Below are 6,162 nucleotides of genomic sequence, written 5' to 3'. Positions count from 1 at the left end.
TCCCCAGCCGCCGGCCAGCTCCCTGATGGGCCCATTCCAGGGCCCCCACGCTCCACCCCTCCAGCGTGGGCTCGGTGGCCAGGGCCCCAGGTGGGGAGAGTACTGGCCTCCTGACCACGCTGGCCCTTTCCCAGGCAGGGTCCAAGTCCTCTCCCCTCATTTCCATCCCCAGCTCCCAGGAGCCCCTTCTTCCCCTTTATGGGGCTCCTCCCAGCTGACGCCCAAGAGGGCTCTTCTGCAACGACAGGGCTCCCTTTTCTCGACTTCCAGGGAGAACCCCTCGCTGGGGCAGATGGTGGAGTCAAGGGTGTGCAGCACCACTTTTAACTCATTGTTTCCTGCATGGCCAACCAGGGCAGGGATAGCATGCCCCATTTCATCCCTGAAGCAGGGCTGGACTGGGGAGCCCCTCTCCCTGGGAATTCCCAGAGGAAACTCTTGACCACTGGGGCTCCCTGAAGGGCTTTTGTTACCAAAGGTGGGGTGGGGATGGGGGTGGGAGTGGGGTGGAGGCCTTGTCTTCCAGTACTGCTCCTGGGCTGGCCCACCTGCCTGCCACTTACCCAAGCCTGGTCCCATCTGGACCCCCCCTTCCCTGCTGGTCATGCAGTGTCTGTATATAAGGACCTTGGAATGACGTCCCCATTTCTGCCTGATTTGCAACTTTTCTCGTTGATGTTGTGTTGTCTTGGGGGACCCCTTTGGGGGGGACCTGCCCTGTGCCCCTCCTCCCTGCCCGCAGTGCCCCCCACCCCAGGCCTCTATTGTTCCATGTTGTAAATACCCCTGGGGCCGTGGTGGGATAGGGGCGCAGGCCAGGGAAACAACAGGTGGGTGGGGGTGGGGACAGGGGTAACATTCGCCTATCAGCAGAGCTGGGCTTTTATTTAATTTTTTTTTAAATACAAATCTCTATTTTTTTGGAACTGTTGCGCTGTGCCCTGGGGGGGGATCCCCGCTCAGGCTGGCCTCCCACATCCAGATGAGCATCACAGGGGGGCCCTGAGGCTGTGGGGGGCAGCTGGACAGGGGTGGGATGACTGTGCCTCTGGCCTGGTTGGGCGACTTGGGAGCAGGAAGGTTTGCTCATGGGGTGGCTGGTTGCTGCCTCCGATGTGGGGGCCTGTACCCTGCCCCTCCCTGCCCCCAACCCCCAGCCCCTGCCATGACTGACCCTTCAGCCTGTAAAACCACCATTGCCTTGATCTCAGGGGGTGGGAAGGGCTGCCTCAGGGCACCCTGGGCTCCAGGCCCCCTTCTTCCAGTTGGGCTTCCCTTAGCCAAGGTCAGGGGTCCCATGGGGAAGGGGGTGGGGAGATTGGGGGGCAGAGAAGCCCAGTCAGCCATGATGAGGTGGGGTTCTTTTCTTCACCTCAGGGGGCCAGGGTGTGAGGGGCAACCTGCAGAGCCCCCATCTCCCACTGTGGCCATCTCAAAGCCTCAGCCCCTCTTCCTTCCAGAAACCCCCACTGCCTTGGCCCATACCTCTCCAGCTTCCCAGGGGCCCAGGCTGGGAGGCTGGAGACTCAGGGTATGGCCCTCGCTTGACAGAGTCTAAGCTTGGGGCGGGGGTGGCCCAAGTACGGGAGGGGTGGGTACAGGCTGCTGGGCCGTCTGGTGCCTTTGGGAGCTAGCTGTGCTGCTGGGGTCTTGACTCCTAGAACCCCAGAGACCCCACCCCACCCAAGAAAAGCCAGGGGGCCATAGAACCACCCTGTTCTCTGCCCCTTACCCCTAACTTGGTGTGGGGTAACGGTGCTGGGAAGGAGAGCATTGTCACACTGGTGGCCCCAGCATCCACACAGCCCTTCTATGGAGGGCACTGGGTAAAGTGGGCTGGGGTGGCGGCAGCCAGGTCTAGGGGTGGCCAAAGGCTCCTTTCCCTGGGGGAGGCCCAGGAAATGGGCCGGGGGCTTCTTAAAGAGACAGCCCCTTTCCCCTGCACAAACGGGGCAGGTGCAATAGTGGTAGAGTCGGTAGCATGAGGTGCCCAGCTGGTGAGGCCCAGGCCTCAAGGCTGTCCTGGGTCCTGGAGGTCAGGATTCTGGCAAAATGATTGTATGAGGCCCGTTTGCTTGGTGGAGGGGGGTTTCCAGACAAGAGGCATTCCTGGGGTCAGTGGACTCCTGTCAGAAGCCCCTGTGGCATGGGTACCTTGCCCTGGCCCTGGGGCTCCTGAGCACTGAGTGCAAGGGCAGAGGAGCATTTTGCACAATGGAGAAGCCAGAGGAAGGGGGTAGTCCAGGTGGCTGGGAAGGCTGAAAAGCACAGAGCCGAAGTCCTTCCCACAGATGCAGGCAGAGCCTCTGGCCCCCTGGTTGGGGTCAGGCTCTGAATCTGTCACCACCTGGGCACTCGAGAGGTGAAACCAAAGGTTGGCAGGGGATGGGTAACAGCACTGGGGACTAGCCCTGTTGGTCCCAGGTCTGTGAAGCCCCTCCCCAATGCCTAATGTCGCGTACAGTTTTATGTACGAATAGGCGGCATTTGGCCAGAGGAGATCCCCCTCACACCCAGCCTGACCCAGTCAGTGTCTTCCTAGAGGGGACCTAGTTGGCCCCCATCCCCCTCCTTCAGAGCATGTCTCTTGGTAGAGGGAGTACACAGGGACAAGTTTCTCTCCTAGAGTCCCTGAAGCATCTCTCACAAGGGGAGGGAGTGTCTTGGGCACTCCTGACCTCCAGGGGGAGGCTTCCCAGCCCCTCTGTTTCCCCTTGGGGTCTCTGGGAGACATGTACTCCCATTGGGGCCATGGAGCATGCTTCCTTCCCTACCCAGGCTCTCTGGGGAGCCTGTTTTCTCCCAGGGTTCCTGGGGGCACTTAAGACAAGTCAGTCTTGGGGCATCTCTCTTCCCAGGGAAGGGGGCTACCTCTGGAGTGTCTGGGAAGGGATGTTTCTGGCCATCCCCCAGATGGGGGTGCCTCTGCCCGCAGCACTTGGGGCGAGGCTGGGCATCCCTGAGTTGTCTTTTCTCCCAGGGTCTCTGGGATACCCCTCTCTCCTGAGGGCGGGGCCTCTGGAGCCATTTCTTCCCTGGGTGGGGCCTGTCTCCGGTGTCGGGAGGGCTTGTGTTGGCTGAGAAAGTCTCTTAGGGGGCGTCTCCATGCGGGACTTCTCTGGGAGGGGGGACTGTGTCTCACCCCTGGGGCTCTGGGTGGGTGTGTCTGCCCATGGGGAGGGGAGACTGTGTCTCCCCGGGTTACCTGAGCGGGGAGGGGGGCCGTGTCTCTCTCGTGTCGGGGGGGTGGGGTGGGGAGGGGGGTCTGGGCGCCTCGCCGCCCGCTTTGGGGTCGTGTTTCTCTTGGTCCTTGCCACTTCCCGCCGCCTCGCTCCTCCCGGGAAGGGCCCCGCCCCGCCCCCACTCCATCCCTTTCCCTGGCGCTGCGAGCACAATCCCGTTGATTTGTAATGATTTCTGTCTCTTTCTGTCTTTCTCTTTCTCTGACCTCCCCCTCGCCGCGAGCATGCGCAGGCACCGCCCTACCCCTCCGGTTCGGTTCGTTTCCGGTTTGTTTGCTGAGCTGTCAATGAAAGACCCGTGTAATTATTCCCGAGCTTTACAATAAAAGTGTGAAAACCGGACCCCGCTCCGCTTCTTCCAGACTCTCGGGTCTGCGTCCCGGGGACACTGGAGCTAAGTCAGGGGTGGAGGCCTCGGAGAGGGCCGAGGGCGGGGTGAGGGAGAGGCGGGACAGACCCACGCGGGGTGGTGGGGGGCGCAGCTGAAGGCGGACGCCGGGTCCGCACCCCTGGGCGCCGAGTGCCCCCCCCGCCCCCGCCCCCGGCTCGGGCGCGGCCAGGGCGGCCAGGGGTCTCCCCTCGTTCCCCGCGTACCACTCCCCGGTTTTTTGGCAACGAGTGTGAACTAGATGGAGAAGGACGGCAGCCATCCACCCCTCTGTCGCGTCCACACACACCCAGGAGCGAGGGTTGGCAGGGTCTCCGGCCGCCGTCCCCTCCCCCTCTCCGGGCTCGGGCGGCCCAGGCGTCCTCGGTCCGGCTCTGCGGTAAACACCGCTCGGGAGAGCCGGGGAACCGAGACCGGATCAGCCGGTTCCCGGCCCCGCCTTCCCGGAGCGCCTCCGCCCCCTGGCCGGCCTGGGCCTCGCTGCGGACCCCAGGGTCCGGCCAGCTTCTGGGATTAGCCGAGCGCAGGGACTAATCCCGGATGAGCCTCCTTGTAAACCCGGATCGACTGCAGGGACGGCGGGGGTCGCTGGCGCCCCTTCCAGGCATCAGACACCAGGTCCCCACGTGGTTGGCTGAGTGTGCAGCGGAAGTGGGCAGGCTGGGGTGGGGTCGCGAGGAAGACACCGTGGGATCAGGCGTTGGGAGATGGGAGGCAGGCTGGAAGGAAAGGCAAGGGCCCCCTGGTACCCTCCGAATCCCCCAGGGTTAGGTCAGCTCTTTGTCTCAGTCTGCAAACCCACGGCCCCGCACCAACCTCCCAGCTACAGAATCACAAACCTTCCCTTTACCAGTGGCCAGGGTGACCGGCTCCCAACCTTGAGACTCACCTCCTTAATCTGTGAGGTGGTGAATCGGATGGGTGGGTCCATGCCACCCTAGCCCTGATTTGACCAGACCGTGGAGGATGAGGAGCCCCCCTAATTTTGGAAAGCTGAGCCCAGGAAACGATCAGGAGTCTGTAGTTGGTGGAGATGAGGGTGACTGGCTGGGTACAAGAATCCTGACCCTGGTTCATTTATTCATTCTACAAACTTCTCCTGAGCCCCTCCTTCATGCCAAGCCAGCACAGGGTAACTGGGACTCCTCAAGAATGACACATGATCCCTATGGGAAAGGGAGACAGGTAAACAATGACCACATCATGTGTTCAACCCTGCCTTGTGCCGGAAATTCCAGCTGAGGAGCCACCCAGGAGGCTTCCTGGAAGGGGTGGCACAGAGTTGCGTTTTGAAGGGCACAGGGAGGAAAAGCGCACTATGGGAGGAGTTAGCATCAGAGGTGAAAGGAGTGGTGTGTGCAAGCGCCCGGGGTGCCAGGCCAAAAAAGTTGGAGAAGAACCCAGAGGCCAAAACTAGCCAGACCTTCTGGTCAATTGAAGGATTAGAAGAAGGGGAGGGCCATTGAAGCATACCAAGCCTCTGAAAGAAAAGGTCAAATTTACATTCTTTATAGATTCTGTCTGCCTCCCTTCCCTACCCCAGGTTTCTCTGGGGATGCCTGGTTTGGGAGTGGAGACAGAGGCTGACAGACAAGAAGAGGAACCAGGTACCTCAGGCTGGTTAAGAAGGTCCCCACCTCCTTCCATCACACCTGGAGTCAGAGAGACCTGCATTAGAAACCTGTCCCTGTTCCTAGTGGCATGACCTTGGGAATGTGGCCGCACCTGTTTCTTCATCTGTAAAATGGGGATAATAATGAGGATTATTGTGAGGCTTCAATGAGATCATTTGTCCACTCTTATTTAACACATATTTAATACCTACCATGTGGCAGGCACTGGGCCAGGTGCCAGAGTTCAGGCACTGAATAAGACAGGCAGGGTCCCTACTCTCTCTCCTGGAACTTACATTCCAATGGAGAAGACAGACAATAAACAAACAAACAAATGAGATAATTATAGATTGTGTTAAAGTGCTGTGAAGGAAACAAACAGTGGGACCCAAAGGAAGATAACTGGAGGTGGGGCAGGGGAAGGGGCTGCACTGCTCTGCCTAGCTGGGAAAGCTTCTCTGAGGAAACCGGAAGCTGTGGCGCTCAGACCATTCCAGATACTAGAAATCATAGCACAAAGTCCCTGAAATGGGTGCCAAAGAACCTGGCCTGAGTCCAGTAAGATGCCATGCTTTCTGAGGGCAGAACGTCTCTGTTAGCCTTTCACTTCTCCTAACCTGGGTACTTTTTGGCAAAGTAAACATAGCTTCTGGTTTGCCGACACCCCTCCACTTCAACCCCCTGGGACAGTATCTCGGGTTGCTGGCCTCTTATCAGGCAGCCCATCTGCCCAGCTTAATCTTCATTCCAGCTGTTCTGTAGCCACCTCCCCCCAGCCCCAGGACTCACTGGTCTGTCCCACTCCTGTTCTTTTTGTGCAGTTCCCAGTCCTCTTTTTAGGCAGGAGGGGCTGGTTGGGCCCCTCTAGAATCTGCCCATCCATAGCCTGGACGGGACAGAATATAGTACCTGACTTGCG

Source organism: Muscardinus avellanarius (genome assembly GCF_963383645.1).
Source record: "Muscardinus avellanarius genome assembly, chromosome: 1".
Lineage (NCBI taxonomy): Eukaryota > Metazoa > Chordata > Mammalia > Rodentia > Gliridae > Muscardinus > Muscardinus avellanarius.
Note: the sequence above shows the minus strand (reverse complement) of the source record.